General features: G+C 40.4%; 2 long non-coding RNA genes across 2 annotated transcripts; both read right to left on the minus strand.

Moving 5' to 3' along the window:
* Positions 1 to 15305: 15305 nt before the first annotated feature.
* LOC121685712 lies at positions 15306 to 17332 on the minus strand. The gene is made up of 3 exons (XR_006023413.1): positions 17213 to 17332; positions 16859 to 16864; positions 15306 to 15317 (listed from the first exon to the last, which is right to left on the minus strand). It is a non-coding gene; the product is annotated as an uncharacterized LOC121685712 (long non-coding RNA).
* Positions 15771 to 16852, minus strand: LOC121685710. The gene is made up of 2 exons (XR_006023411.1): positions 16370 to 16852; positions 15771 to 16114 (listed from the first exon to the last, which is right to left on the minus strand). It is a non-coding gene; the product is annotated as an uncharacterized LOC121685710 (long non-coding RNA).

A 17332-nucleotide genomic window follows, 5' to 3' on the forward strand; every position in this document is an offset into this window, starting at 1 on the left:
GAATTCCAAACATATTTCTTCAATTTCTCAGACTAATAACACAGGGACTCAACAAGCAAAAACTCTTAGGTAAACAGGCCTATACACCAGTCTACACTAGAATAGAGCAAGGCAATGAAAAAAAACATTATGATAAAAAAGTAATCCACTACGCTTTATTGGGTACTGAAGAAAACAGCTGTCTTACTAAAGACATCAGTATGAAATATTGCATGTTAAGTAAAGGGAATCAGCTCTTGGACATGAATGTTGGCTCAGAGTAATCTCACACAGCTCTCAAAGCACTAGATAATGTGTCAATTTAATTTATATTTCTTACAGAAACCCCCTCCAACCATTGCACACATTACAACTGATAAATAACCCCCTGCTGTAACTATAGATACATATTTAATGTAGGCTAATGCCATATTTTAGTTAACTGGCTTGGTTGGAAGTAGGATGTGAGCCGCATGACTTTTCCATATATTTCTCTGACTTGCCCATAGTGCGAGCTGCCGATAGCTTAGTGCCGTTAAACTGCTATTGATCTGCCTTTAAGACAATTTCATTGTAGATGTGGCAGAGCAATCACTACGCCCCCCAACAGAAAAGGCCAATATTCACAGAGGAGCAGTCGTTGTAGTTTGCCACTTTGGTACAAAGCATTTTAAACATTAAAATGATAAGCTGCTGCTGCACATGAGCATCGATTCCCACTGTAATAATTGTACCTGGGTTCACTCACTCTTCATATTCCTGGAAATGTGGGTAATGCAGAGAGCATAAGATGACGTGGGAGTCAAACAGCAGTGGTGAAAACACCTGTGCTTGAACACTCTGTGTTATTCTGTGTTACTTCCAAAAGTTGCCTGATTTACATTCCGGCTCTCGCCTGCCCAATTTAAATTGTTTAGTTCCAGGCACATCCTCGCTATCACTGTCAGCATGACAGTATGTCAATAATGATTAGTATGACTTCACTGATAACAGAGAGACATGACGTGACAGGGGCTAAATCGTGAGTTCTGCGCACACAGCTACACACACAGCGAATACATTTGAGGAGATATTAGTTGGAACTGCCATTAAGAACTTCTATGTGAAGGCTAACATGCATATGTTTTTGTCTTTAAATGTTCACTCATATACCTACCAAACCTGATCCATTTATGTGTTATAAGGAGGCTGTCAGAAAGTATTTGCATCCTCTGCACATATTAGAAACTATGTTGACACCAGGGTAATTGCTGTTGATGCTATGTATTCAAAGACCTTTTTTATCGTGGGTGACAGAGGTCCAGTTTATGTGTGGTAGAAATCTACCCACCTCCTATATTTTCCTAATCTGATCGACTGAAAAAAAGAAAAATACTGTTGGACAAAACTTTTAAAAGTAACAAATTATGCCCAATGTAAAATGTGTGTATGCATACTGTCTGTAAGTGTAATTAAACAAGCCATGCCCCCCATGAGTTTTGGAAGCCTCAGAGTGCTTCCTACGTACCTCAGCATGTGGTCTTATGAATGGACTTGTCCTACATGTCCTCCTGCCGAGATATGGGCTCAGCCCCAGAGGAACGATTAAGTTGTTGGAAATGGTGATCAATTCCCCCCAAATAGCTGGATGGTTGTGTCTTTAGGGAAAGTCTAAAAGAATATTTCACGGGGAGCCTAAATTAATATTTGCTATCTGGTGTACACATATTGGATTTGGAAAGCCTCTTTAATTTAAAGACTCAGGGTGACAATAAATGTCCTGAGGTGTTAGACCTGATTTATGTTGATGCCACTTGTCTCACCTATGCAGAGTTAATGTGGCCTTCACATTGAGATGGGACAAATTTCGCAGTAGTGTTTTGGAATTAAAGAATATTGTCAAATGGAATAAGAATGGAGCGTTGCGTTAGGCGGGGATCACATCAGTCAGCGGCAGCGGTAAATGTACTGTAAAGCAAGGCTCAGACCATAATAATTTTTGACCCTGATGTTGACCAGTACTAGCCCCACTCTGGACTACTTTACCTATGTCGTAATAATCCCATCTCTCTGTCTTAATCACCATGATGAGGTTTTGGCTCCACATTCAGTTCACTGCCAGACACCCTCTGCTCTCACTGTCAATGGATGATTAATTACCTCTTGGCGTCATTTATAGGCGAGTTGGTTTACATTAAAAAGTGTTTTCCCTCTGGCAGTGTCCAGGTCTCAGTCACTAACCTTCGCCCAGAGAGCCGGCTGTGTGGGGGCCGAGGGGTGGGAGCGTGGGGTTGCAGGGAGCTGGGGGGGGCCTTTTGCCGGCCAGAAATGATCTGCTGTCCTAGATGCTGGTAAAGTGCCATGGTACCTGCTGTGTCTCACCTGCTGTCCTTGGATTTCAAAAAGCTTTATACCACACACACACATACACACACACACACACACACACACACACACACACACACACACACACACACAAACACACACACACAAGCATGCACATTGCACACACGCAAGCTGTAGCCTGGCTAGCTGGAGGTGTGGTTGAGTCAAGCAGGGCTCAGAAGACACAGCTGACAACCTTGGTCTCCGAAGGTGTCTGGTTCACTTGCGTTTTGCCCTTTTAAGAAGTCAGACCACAAACAATTTCACCATTAATAATTATGACCGCCGCGCAGCGAAGCGGCGGTCATATAGGTTTAGTCAGATGTTTTTTTTTTTTTTTCTTTTTTTTCTTTTTCGCATGTCCAATTTTCCGTCAAGGATTCCCGGGACACTGAAAGACCGGGGTAGACGAAACTTGGTGGGCATGTAACCCCACATGGATGGCATGGAACCATCATTTTTTGTTTTGATCTGTAGCCCCCCCGCTGGACTGAACCCCCTGAAAGGAGGGTAGGGCAGACACCGTTTTCTGTGAATATCTCGAGAACCGTAAGGTTTAGGAGGACCTGTTGATCTCAAGAGGCCATGTCAACCCATTCCATAACCACTCATTTCATGTATAGCGCCACCTAGTTAAACACAAAAAAGTAAAAATGAGGTGTTGTAATCGCAGGTATCTGTGACCTAACATAGTCAAAACTGCACGAAATTGGAAGTGTAGGATCATTATGACACCCTTTGAATGCACGCCATGTTTCGTGGAATTCTGTTCATGGGGGGCCACACAATAAATTAATTTATGTTACTATACACCAACTGGCCTGTAGGTGGCCGGAGACAGTTTTCTGTGAATATCTGGAGAACCGTAGGGCCTAGGAGGTCCACCTTTTTTTTGTATGTTGGTCTTAAGGGGGCATGTCAACCCATCCCATTACCACTTATTTCATGTATATGTGTTTTCATCACAATATCTCTGGCTGACATGGTCAAAACTGCACAAAATTGAAAGTGTAGGATCATTATGACACCCTCCGAATGCATGCCAAGTTTTGTGAACTTTCGTTCATGGGGGGCCTTACAATAAAATAATTTATGTGTACATTTAGTGACCGTACACCAACAAGGATTCCCGGGAACTGAAAGGCCGGGGTACACGAAACTTGGTGGGCATGTAACCCCACATGGATAGCATGGAACCATCGTTTTTCGTTTTGATCTGTAGGTAGGGCAGACACAGTTTTCTGTGAATATCTTGAGAACCGTAGGGCCTAGGATGACCAATTTTTTCCGTATGTTTGCCTCCAGGGGTCATGTTAACCCATTCCATGTGCACACATGTGCATAAACAGATACACACGCACACACATACATTCACAGTAATCATACATATGACACATACTCACACAGTAGACATATGTACGCATGCATGCACATGCACAAACACACATACGCAGGCAAGCACACAAGCGCGCACACACACACACACACAGACACACACACACACCCACACACATAAACATAAACATGTACATGCACATATGCACACAATTCAAGAATTTCTCAAAATTATGAACAGGCAAGATGGGGGTGGGGTTGTATAAAATGAATTTTACATGTGAAATCTATGAACTAATCATGTTTTGGTACTTGTTGTCTAGCAGATACCAGTGAGAATTGAGTGTGGATAATGCAATTTAGTGAGACAGTTATCATATAGGCCTTTCAGCGTGATTTATTTTTGTGGAAAAAATGTGCTGGACTGGGCGGCGGTCATATTTTGTACCGCTCGGCGGTACATCTAGTTAAGACATATGATGATTTAAATCATTCATTGCAATTCATTAACTTGTTGACAATTTTCCACAGACCAACAGAACAGATGATCTTGCTGGTAGGCTTGTTTGTTGAAAAATAAATATGGTTCTTTGTTCTGTTTATGACTGCAGTATAACACCAAAGAGCTCTGCACTGTGCTTAGGGCACCAACATTCAACCAATAAATATAAGTACCATAGCTTTACTTCAAACTGCTTTTCATTGTTCTGAACGTTTACAATGTCAAAATGCAACAGCATGTTACATGCATGATTTATGGGTCCTCTCAATCTCCACTCCATGCACAGGGATGTAGTGGAGCCTAAACGCAAGTAAACACAGTTTACCCACCTCTGAAATTTCAGAAATAGAGTTTATCCACCTCCCAAAAGAGTTAATTCACCAATTGCAACTTTTAACATTTAAAAATCACACTGTTTTATCCACATTCACAATATGTACATTCATCAACACTCTAGGAACCATTTAATACCACTGGTATTGTTATATAGCCTCGTGAGACCATCCTGATCTCGCGAGCTTCAGGTTTCCACTCGCAGATCAGTCTGGCATCTTTCCCATAGAGAAAATTTGGAGCAGTTCACCAAATGAACGGCCAATCAGCATTGGTTTTGAGGCGGGTTTAGGTGTGACGCAACGAACAACATGTCGGCATTCACAGATGAAATTAGAAAGTATTCCTGGGGAAGCTGTGAAGCTATAAGTCTCAGCCATGCAGCTGGGAGGAATGAACGACACAGACATCCTCCATGGCCGATTCCAGTTCATAATGGAGGAATATACTTTCTTCAGACGTTACCATAACTTAATTTTATGTTACACGAAGGCATTAGAAGAACACTTCGTTCATCTAATTGGTTGAGTTGGCCCGTCGAATAACCAACATAGGTGGTGATAGACACATGGTTTATCCAATCAGCTAACCAGTATTTCCGCCCCTTCCCAAAAGTTCTCCATCGGAAAGTTCCCAGATGGACATGCAGAGAAAATGGCTGAGTCAGGTTAATTGTTATAAGCATTGGACAATAATCTCTACCATCATCAAACATGTTCTGAATGCCTTTTTAAAAATCTGATACCGCATGGCGCAGTCCACCTTACCATGATCACAGAATTCATAGTTTACCCACCTCTTATTTTACCACTACACCCTGACTATGCAGCAGATCTACTGTAATTATGCTACTCCATTTCTTGAGCGCGCACGAGAGGAGAGAGGGGGGAGAGAGGCAGGTTCCAGCTGCTTTGTCATTGTTAATAAATAATAATTGATATCTCCTTTTTGATATAAGAAACTTTTTAAGGAAATCATGAAGGCTAGATAGATTTCGGAGGCTAGATGAGGCTAGATGAGATAAGGCTAGATGAGATTTCGGAGGTATCCGGTTCCCACTAGGCTACTGACCATTTATAAACTGCGAGCATGGCCGCACAATAGAGGACACCAAGATAATGTCCTCGGTATTTCTTTCTTCAAGTTCCGTTTAATTTATTAAGTAAAACCAGAGACTTTCTAATGAGGAGACAGCACTCAACAAATCTTATAGAAATGTATGGGGTTAGTTTGTAACACAAACATGACAGTCGTCTACACATATTCCGCCCCTTCCGCTGCCAAAAGTTGACATGTGAATACATCGTACCAATCATGTGGTATGTTGTGAGTACATCGTGCCAACCATGTGGTATGTTGTGAATACATTGTGCCAATCATGTGGTATGTTGTGAATACATCGTACCAATCATGTGGTATGTTGTGAATACATCGTACCAATCATGTGGTATGTTGTGAATACATCGTACCAATCATGTGGTGTGTTGTGAGTACATTGTGCCAATCATGTGTTGTGATCTAGCAGCTGGAGCGAGGTTGGTGTGTCATGATTCATGAAGCATTGGGCACACGCAGTTCTACCCGAAATAGATACCTGATAAGTGCCTAAAAAGTGCAATATGGCTGCCAAGTGGTGGGACAATTATCCTTGTCTCAACGCACCATGAGGTGTCACATAGCCTAGTAGTCACATGGCGTATCAAGTTTCGTTTCATTTATAAAGTAAAAACAGCCGACGAGGCAATCCTTGCCTCAACACACCGTCACGTGACACTTGACCACAAAGCAGTTCTGCTTTAGGGCACCCAAATGGCCAGCAGCGGCACTGCTCTAGTGCTTATCAGTTATATACAACCAGACTTGACTTGACTTGAGACAAGACTTTAAACATTCTGAAGGATAAAAGTATGCGGATCCTTGAATCAGATGAATTTGTAGCTAAAAATCCTTTTACAGATCATTTTAACCCTTAGTGGTTATGACACATGGATTGTGACATCTGTTCTTATCACTACTCTGCAAATGCATGGTCAGGCGGTTGAATGTTTCTGTGTTTTAGATATGGGTTTACATACAGTATACTGTATGGACTCCATCTGAATTCATGTCATCTTACTCCATCTGAAGCAAATAGAGATTTTCAGATATAGTGTCAGTGGACTTCTGTTGTGAGGAGGCTATGCCGCCTTCAAAGCATAAAGTGCCCCTAATATACAAGGCTCATGCTTTATTGTAATGGAGGACATATACTCTAATACAGAGAAGGAGGAGCCCAAAGACTTTGCTTAGGGAAGCTGTCTGAGTATTTGCCTTGTAGACAGACATGGCATTCTGCCCAGACCTTGTCTCTGCTCACACCTTCAGCATAGTAATGCCAGTCTAATAGAAACCCTTGTGCTCCTACATGCTGTACTGTATGTAGGCTATTAGTCTATATGTTTATGTTTATTTGACTGATGTTATGCCATTCTACCTGTGCTACAGTACATGATTAAGCTGTTATATTTGACTGATGTTATGCCATTCTACCTGTGCTACAGTACATGATTGAGTTGTTATAAGTTATTATAAGTTATGGATAGAAAAAAATGTCTTTTCCTGAAAGAGGAAAGTATGTTTCCTGTCAGATAAAGTCTGGATGACGAGACCAAAACTCATACTGAAATGGCTTCTGTGAGTAAAAATAAGTCAAATGAATAACAGTCAACAGAAAATGAGTTTTATAACAATGAACTAGGTTGTATCCTCCCTGGTAATCTGACATAGTATAGACTGTGATTTTATGTTTAAAAAACAACACATTAAAAGCCAAGCTTTAAAATAATGGCATCATGGCAAGAAAACCATTGCATAGCAGATTATGCAAGGACAGAGAGAGTTCAGTGGTCAGTTGAGGCAGAGTTTCAGTAATGGAGGCAGAGTTCATTAGTTGAGGCAGAATTCAATGTCGAGTCAGACAAGATGGGGACTAGTTGGGGTCAAGATCTTCACTGACCCCAACTAGATCGGCATGTAACTTGGATGTCACAATTGATGACCAACTTAACTTCTCTGAGCATGTAGCCACTGTTAGCTGGCCTGCCTGCTTGTGTAGTAAGTTACAACTTATTCATAATGCTGCAACACGCCTGGTCTTCAATCAGCCAAAGAGGACACATGTAACTCCTCTCCTAGTTACTCTTCATTGGCTCCCTATAATGGCCAGAATAAAAATGAAATCTCTCACCTTGGCCTATAGAACACTTACTGGATCAGTTTCCTGTTATTTCAATTATGTGGAGTGTGTTAATATGGAGTGGACACAAAATAGATTTTCCGTTTTTTTGTAACCGCTCGTTTGGAACAGCTCCCAGTTTTTAACAAGGAAAGAGTTCCAACCAGAAGTTTCAGTAGAGGTTCTGCTGGAACACAGCACTTCCAGAACTGTATCAGAAACAGACCAAATTGAATTAAATACTGTGTCTGCTCAATATCCACTAAACTAGTCAGTCAAATCAACAACACAAACAAAACAAAGGAACTATGCAGGGGGATAAAACGTAATGACCAAGCCGGCCTAATCGACCACTTGGTAAGGAAAAATAGCCAACCTCTTTCGGGGAAGTCTTGCAGACCCCTGTAACCTTAACGCTGCATACGGTCATGATTCAGCATTGGCAGGGGAAAAAGAACAATAAATTCCCCTTTAACTTTAAAGGGAGGGTTGAGTCAAGCCAGGCATCTGCCAACTTCCCTACAGAAAAGCTAGTCTCTCCCCTGTGGCAGGATTACAAGCAATCTGTTATTTTAGAAAATGAACAGCCTAACAAAGGTGACCACACTGGTGCATTGCTGAACAGGAGCTCACAGAGGTGACCATACTGGCAGCGAGACACAGAGCTCGGAGCCAGCTGTCACCCTCACGCAGGAGGGCCTCACACAATGCATCTGTGACGCACACCGCCCTACCCGTTCACTTCCCAGGGCGTCATACAGTATTACATACAGTACTGTATACGGGTTGCACCGCCGCACTGAGTTCTTTAGCGAAGTATGTCATCCGAAGTGACTTGCAGTCCGTCAGATGCATGTGTTGGGTTGGATTTGCACCACGGGATAGAGACCCATGACCTTTGTGGATGTCAACATGTCAGACAGCAGTCCCTTATTTGCCTTGGAACCCTTCACTGAAAGGCACTGATTCATTTGTGAGTTTGTGTGGGGAAAACACAAGTGAACAAATCAGGAAGAAGAAAAAAAAGTGTCCTGGTTGAAAAACGGAGGATGTTTTGTTGGGCGGTAGTCATACAAGAAAAATAGAGCTTGGCTTTAGCACAGCTGTGCCTGGCACCTCTGAAGGAAAAAAGGAAATGGCAAACCATGGTATTCATAGTCATCGTTTTCAAATGAAGTTGTGGAAATGCCCCTTTTTTACTTCTGCATGTATCAGCTCTTGGGATAAAATCATTCACATGGAGGATCATTTTAGAGATGCGGTAGATCAACTTGATTTGCATTTATTATGAGTTTTCAAACGGATCCAATAGTCACAATAGTGCAATAGTCAGTCCAATAGTGTATGGACTGAGCCTGTCTGTTTAATGTGTAGATAGCTATGGTTTACAATAGCTGTCAAATGTTGATAACATATGGCCACAGGGTGTGACAATTTATTTTTACGCAGGGATTGGTAATTTTACTCCACAAACATTCAAACCGGGAACAAAAGCAAAGATTGTTATCAGGTTTAATGAAAGGCATGATGTGTAGATGAAGAAAAACAATGACTAGGAGTCAAAGTGACATTAAAACAACAGTGTTGCTTAACTAAAAATGATTGAGGAAACACCACTATGAGAAGCATGAAAGATGAATGAAATGAGTAACATTTTGATTGAAATAGTTTTTGAGTGCAAAAGAAGGATGTGAGCACCAAACAGACATCATATCCATATTATGTTAATCTTGCTTATCCTTCCTTCTGTTTTAACCCAAACTGACTTGCTAATACCTACACACCAGTTTTACCATATTCTGAAATGGTTAGTGCTCTTCGAGGCTTCTAGACTTGTGCTCTTGTCTGTTGGGATTCCTCTCTGGGGATTGTGCTTCCCTCCTATGGGCTGAAAGTGTCTGGGGTGAACTACTGTCAAACCCTGAAAAAAAAAAACACAGATTTGGAATGTCTTAATGGGATATGTATAAAGATGATTCAGAATTACAGATGCACTCTGTCTAAGCCTACCCCACGGGGAACATTATTTACTTATTGTTAAATCTAAATGTTGGCATAGCCTATACAGTATAATAAATATCCAAAATAAATCCCACAGTTTTTTCTAAATGCTTAAACACTAACAGTGATTCTTGAAGCACAATTATAATTAACATTTGAAGCCGATTCATTCACCAAGTTTGCCAAACTGAAACCACATTTACTGCTTTATACTCAGTTTACAATTTAATAACACAGAACTGTACACATTGTTGTCTATACAATATATAATATATACAGTACTTTGTCAATTATTTTCCCACATTGATACATTTTAAGACACTTTACGGTATTGAGTTTACTCAGCAACCAGAGTTTGAGCACTATAAATAAGGGTGCTTTCATTCCTGGCTCTTGAATCAGAAGGTGGAGTGTTTCCCCCAAAGATCGGTTCCATTGGGTATTATGTGAAAGCAGCAATTGCTCTCTGTTTCAGAACAAAACCTAAACCGCCTGGAAGAAGGTCGTGGCTCCAACTCCAATGGAACTCTACACCGGTTAATTTCGGACTAAAATAGGTATGAAAGCGCCCTAAGACACAGGTAAGCATGTGGTCTGGATGACAGTGTAGACCGCATTGGAGAGAGGGTACGAGGGGTATAAATAAGAGGAGGGAAGGAGGACCAGGGCCATTCCACGGTGCCTATATTTGAACACCTGTGTGTATGCATGCTTATAGTACCACATATACAGTATGTGACAAAGCTACGTATGCAAACTCATACAGTATGTCCTGGAAAAGAAGCAAAGTGTTTTGCTTTTCCATTTATACTATCACTGTAGTTGGTGTTTTTCTTTGTGTGCTTATTCACATGATGATTGTGTAAACTGTGTTGAAAACACAATTTCAAAGGTTTTGAAGAGTTTTTGCAAGAATTGAGTGCCTTTGCAAGGCATTTTTTTAAATAATTGTCTGGTTTTGGTGTGGGGTTTTGTGGTTTGTGTGCTTTTTACAAAAGTAGGCAATAGTTGCAAAAGTAGCGTCTAAGCAATCAGAGTTTTACAAAAGTAGCCAATAGTAGTATCAATCAGTAAGCAATCAGAAAAAAAACTGTATAGTCTCTGACAGTTACTGAATTGGCCTGTTGTTTCTTTGAGTTCTTTTATACCTGTTGACTATCTGTCTTCAATTTGGAGCTCCTCTAACATGCTTTCATTGCAGCATTTGCACTGGGAGTTACCTTTTTTGTCAGTGGCTATTGTTGCTATTAGAAACTGTTGTTTTCAAGAAATGAAAGGTACCCAAATGCAAGTTTAAACAAATTCCCTTTTGTTTCTAGTCATATTTTATCACCAGAACTAATTATGCATGTCACTCAGCTCTCCTGAACATGAATAAATCATTTTCTACTTCTCTTTAATTCATTTGTTTGGGAAGCACTGTGGTACAGCCCCTCAACAGAACCGTTCTAGGTTGAATAACTTGGAAGGAAAACATTCTTATTACCTAAACTTAGTGTTTTTTGTTTTTTTGTTTGTTTGTTACTCGGCCATCATTTAATATCAACCAGCTTGTGTGGTGTCAGAATAGCTCAGCCTTTAATCTCTTCCATAAAATATTTACAGACAAGCTGTCCCCTCAGTATTGTTTCATTCTTATTGATATGATTAATTCACATGCCATACAGATACAACATGTATTAAGCAATTATGTATTTGTACATAACTCTATGACCTAAGGATACAGCTGGATCCAAAGCTGAAGAAGAGAGACCCTCGCAGCACAGAGAAACACAAGATGATGGCAGCAGCACGCTCAGAGCAGCTGCTGAATAAATGGCCTTGTATTTACATGTGGTTTCAAATTGATTTGGTTCAAAATTGAAGCTTACTGATATAATCTCTGCCATATCAGTGAGAATGGAAGGGATCCTATTTACATATCTTTCCTGATCTGATGACGCCCATGCCAGAATGGCACAATGATTCAGCTCATTCAATTTGGCAAATTTACAATAAAATGCACTGATTTCACTGATTCTAATCTTCAAAAAGACAGACCCACAAGCTTTCAAGTTGAAATGAAAGAAGTAAAACACCTTGTTTCCAGGCTGTTTTTTTATGTGGCACACACACACACACACACACAAAACTTCTGTCTAATTTCAATCTTTTGCGAGCCGAGGTGCTCCAAGAAGGTAAGCGTTCATGTGAATAATTAAATGTGAAGCGCCCAGTGTAATTTGTCATGTCGTGTGAAGGACCCAGGGCGTTTGCATTGAGAACAGATGCTACTCAGTGGTTCTCCAGTGAAATCCTTCATATGGGCCACGCTTGCCTGTATTGTGGAGCATGCCAGATGGCTGAGTTAAAGGTGCCATGCCTTTCACCTCTGTGACACGTTTGAAAACACAGGGAAAAAAGCCCCACACATGACCCATTAACTTAACGCTTAAATCGCTCAAAGCCTTCTGGAGACATGTTCTTTGGTTCTTGAAATCTCCTTGACAGAGGCAGTATGTGACACTTGTAATAGGAGTTTAGAAAATCATCATTAGTAATTATAATATATAATTACTAATGATGATTTTATATATATATTGTGCAACTGGTTCACCACTAAAGTGTTTTTGAAACTGACTATAGATAAAACTTTAGAAGGTACACCTGTCAACATCAATGCAGCAATTTTGAGTCTTGAGCCTGTACTTGTAATTTGTATTAGCGTCTGCTCACTTTCACTTGTTCATCCACTTACAGTATTTATTCATTAATCAGCATATCAAGCTAATTTGACATATTTTCAATGAGGCTGAACCATACTCTGTTCCAGCACCCTTTAAAATGTGCTATATTTAGACAAGAATGGAGACTAGAGTCAATGAAAAGATAATGGTACTGTACATTTAACCTAATCAAACATGAAGAATGGGACTGTATGCATTGCAGATATCTAACACATACAGCTTGTACACATAGCTTCTACTCCAGGAAATGAATGGGAATATAAAATGTGTCCCCTTCTATAGCAAGAATGGCTTAAATTACAGCTATATTTGAATAAGGTAAACCTCAATTGATGTGTATATACTGTACACATAAAAAACAGTGACTGCATTAGAAAGGGAAATTATTTTTAGTTCAACTTCTAATCATTGGTCAAAAAGCAATTTTATGAGCACATCAGCAAACAGCAGCAAATTGAATTTTCCCTGGAGTTTAGTCAAATAGCATAGCTTTTAATTAACCAAGGCCAACCCTTTTGTTTTTTCAAATAAGAGTATCATAACTTCAGTTCAGAAACTCTAGACTTTTTCAGCTTTTCTAATTGTTGGTAATTTGCTGGATCCCTCAATATGTGTTATGTAAGACCTTTTGACAAGGTAACTACTGCTCTGTGCAGTAATAGATTAATCATTTTATAGAATACACTGTCTTTACTGAACATGAGAGCTAAGAGAATATGTCTCAAAGAAGTTATATTCCTCTTTAAAAGTAGCCTGGGTTTTCCCATGCCTGCCTTTCGCTCGCAATTTTATTCACACTGCTAGGCAGCCTGGATTCTATGGACTTAGTTTTCACTTCAACAAAGGAACCAATCACAGAACGGAGGAAGGTGGGCACAAATACATCAAAAACTATTTTGTTACAAACTACAAATACTGGCTCATAAAATATAACTAAATAAAATACAAAATACTGATGTGAAAAATGTATTTCTTTAAAATACAAGTAATTAGTAATTTGAAAATACAAAAATACACTCACAATAATCATGGTATACTAACTTTTAAAAGAAACTAGTCATTTTATTGAAAACATATCCCCAAGAGACATACTATTTTCTGATTGGCTGGCAGAGGTCGAGTAATTCTGTATATTTGGGGTCCTATGAAGTAGATGTGGTAAAATAAATGAATCAGCGTCCCATATCAATAAACAACTAATGATTGAACTGACAAGAAGCAGGCTTTGCAAAAGTGGAATCAACTGTAACAAAGCAAACTACTGGTGGAACAACACACACCAACCATTTTGCTTGGGCAGCCGTGGCCTACTGGTTAGCACTCTGGACTTGTAACCGGAGGGTTGTCGGTTCGAGCCCCGACCAGTGGGCCACGGCTGAAGTGCCATTGAGCAAAGCACCTAACCCTCACTGCTCCCCGAGCGCCGCTGTGGTTGCAGGCAGCTCACTGCGCCGGGATTAGTGTGTGCTTCACCTCACTGTGTGCTGTGTGCTGTGTTTCACTAATTCATGGATTGGGTTAAATGCAGAGACCAAATTTCCCTCATGGGATCAAAAGAGTATATATACTTACTTACTTCAAGACCAAATTAGCACTCTGGAAAAAAAACTTGATCCAAGGAAACACACTGAAACGAAAGTAGCCGTTGAACTGTCAATACTACAAAGTGACAGCCTGAATAACACCAATGCAACACTGGGGTGCGTTTCCCGTACAACTACGGAGGTTAGCTTTTTACTAACGTGGTACGATGCATCGTTCAACTAACCAACATGTAAGTTACGACTGTTTCCCAAAACCGTCCTACTTACATAGTACTTTGTTAGTTTGAACCATGTTGGTTTCAACCAACATAGTTCAGACTACGATGGTTGCAGATGTGTTCGGAGAATGTCGGTCTCTGTCGGTTAGAGCCGAAAGCATGAAGTCACGTAAAAGTAATGAAATTTGACATTGCATGACGTTTCCTGGGCCCAGCAGTTATAATATCAATAATAATAATAATAATACTTATTACAACAATAGGCAGTAATTTCAATAGGCCCTAGGCTATGTATGCTTTTAAAAATATATATATATTAGGCTATTAATAATAATAATAGGCATAACATAATAATGATAATTTTAATAATAACGTCACAGTCTATTGAACGTAGCCTACTAATTAGCCTAATCAGTGAAGCATAAATCGCCAACCGAGCAAATGTGAACAAATAAGTTACACATTTAATGAAACACACCGAATAGCATATAGGCTAAATACTGGCCAATATTCTCGTTTGTTGTAGCGTGACAAGGTGGCGTGAAAGGATAGACCTCTGCATTTCGGATCTTGTAGTCGTAGGTTCGAGCCTAGATAATGATCGTTTAACAATGGTTTTGGAATCTTGGATAGGCTCAATCACTAAATATTCCTATGATCGTTTAGAACCTGTAGTCCTAGTTTTAACTACTGATTGGAGACCATATGCTTACTAGCCTAGGATTAGGATAAATGTATATTATGTTCTATGAAAATTGGCATGGTTAGATTAGATTCAACTGTATTGTTATTGTGCAGAGCACAAGTACAAATACAACCAAATACAGTTTGCATCTAACCAGAAGTGCCAAAAAGGCAGAAAAGTGCAATGTGATATAGTATAGACAGGTGCATAGACAGGACAAGACATATAGTGCCGTGTAGACAGTAGTATACAGTTGGTTTGCAGAAGGTGATTTAGAGTAATATAAATGAAATATAAATATGTGCAGTATCTTAGCAGTTACCTTACAGTAAGAGCAGAATAAATATGGATATGTAATATCAACAATGTTGAACAACATGTTGTTGTGTAAGTGCTTTGGGTTTCACTCTTTCACTCTAAAAGCGCTATATAAATGAATACTTTACTGTATGATTGCCCTTCATTTCAATGGGATTTTGTCATGCCTTTATGCAGCATTTTTCCAATGTTGCCCTTGTTATGTGTTTTCATTGTGACACTGAAAACTGAATACTGTTACCACACACAAGTATTGTGTGTAAAGATATTTTAAATGCACAGATACAGTTTTTTTACCATTACTTTTTATCCATTGTAGTTATGAAGTTGTGTGTTGAATCACAACCAAAAAATGACAGTTCACATAGCACAAATGTTTCAATGCTCAAATGGTTGAAGGATCTGCGCCAGCTGTACCAACACACACACACAAACACACACACACACACACACACACAGTGTTACTGTAGGTGCTGCTCATGTTGTTGCCTTCTGCTGCTGAGATAGTAGCAAAGTCTATACTGTTGTTTTCAAATGCATGTCTATATTCCTGACATTTCAAGACCTACTTTATTCCATCAACCCCCTATGATAATACAAGCATGTCAACTGCTCCATCTAGGAGCCCAATAGCGAGGCAGAGGCGCGGTACAACAACGCCCATAGCCGGACCCGCGTTGTTGTGGAGAGGGCCCTGGGCATGTGGAAAGGTGTGTGAGCAAATCCGCTGGTGGCCTGAAGCTCCATCCTGCAAAGGCGTGCAGTGTAGTTTTGGTGACGTCGCTTCTGCAACATGGCCCTTCAGGATCACATCCCACTGCCAGCTGATGAGGAGCTGTTAGTGGAGGAGGTGGAAGAGGTCATTCCGGTGGCTGCTGCACACCTTCCTGCTGGCCTGGAAGCACACTGGGAATTAGTTGCACATATGTTTGGCCCCTAAACACCCAAACCCCACAATTCCCTGCCACATTCCTTTTGTTTATTTTTTACATTTCTTTTAGTTTGGTGGGGGTGAGGGGGTAAATGTACTTAACTTTCCCACCATCACTTTCTCCCCATGATCCCTCCCACACACACACATGTTCCCTATGAGCCATGACATCAAAATACATACACAGATTTTAAAGGTCACAAAGCAAAGGCAACTTACCATTTTTCCGCCTCCCATGACAGGCCTACCCATACCTGGGCCATGAAGGACAAGTTAAATCAGTGAAAATCATGTCACATTTTGACACTGACCACAGCACTCTGCATGCCCACTTAAGTCCCAGAGGTCTTAAAGTTCTCCAAGCGAGAGGCTACTCAACTTCACAGCAGCATTCTGTCATTGTACCAACATAATTCAGCGTAATTCATGTGTTCAAATATCAAGATCATATAATAACTGAGAGTAGCCTAACTTATACACCCGCTAAACATAGCTTGTGATCAGACAAGATACAACACAAACCCCACTCCACAGGCATACTCACCTCACATCCATCGACTCAGTCTTGAACCCCTGACCTCTCATGTAAAGCACACACGCTAGTCTCTGCCACAGCACAGTTACTTCACCACATCATAATGGGCTGTAGAGTCCATATACCGTTAGCTATGTGTATGATTAGCAGATGCTTCATCCAAACACACTAACATACGACTACAATGTAACGTTATCCTTTTATAACAATTACAATGCTAGCCTCACATAACAATACCGTTGGCATTCAAAAGCTTTATCACCAGATTACTTAACTTAACGGGTGTTCGAAAGAATCTGTGCTGACACATTAGCATTAGGCTACATGTAAATTCACGAATAATAACAACACAGATGATTGCGGTCACCATAACACTTCACCACAGGCCGCTCTGTTGTGGGCTAACTCCACAACACTTCACTTTCCACTGTACCACATAACGTTGTCCAGTAATGTGCAATTGTAGCTTCCAGCAATGCTATGGTATGGTATCCCACAGCAATGTTATGGGATCGTTTAATGGCTACCTCTCATCCATCTGTCCTCTGCGTGTTCCGTCATCAGGGTTACGTCGTCTACTATGGTTCTTACTACATACTACAGGTCGAGAGGTGTAGCTGTAACTACACAACTTTACGATAGTGGTT

Source organism: Alosa sapidissima, chromosome 16 (assembly GCF_018492685.1).
Source record: "Alosa sapidissima isolate fAloSap1 chromosome 16, fAloSap1.pri, whole genome shotgun sequence".
Lineage (NCBI taxonomy): Eukaryota > Metazoa > Chordata > Actinopteri > Clupeiformes > Clupeidae > Alosa > Alosa sapidissima.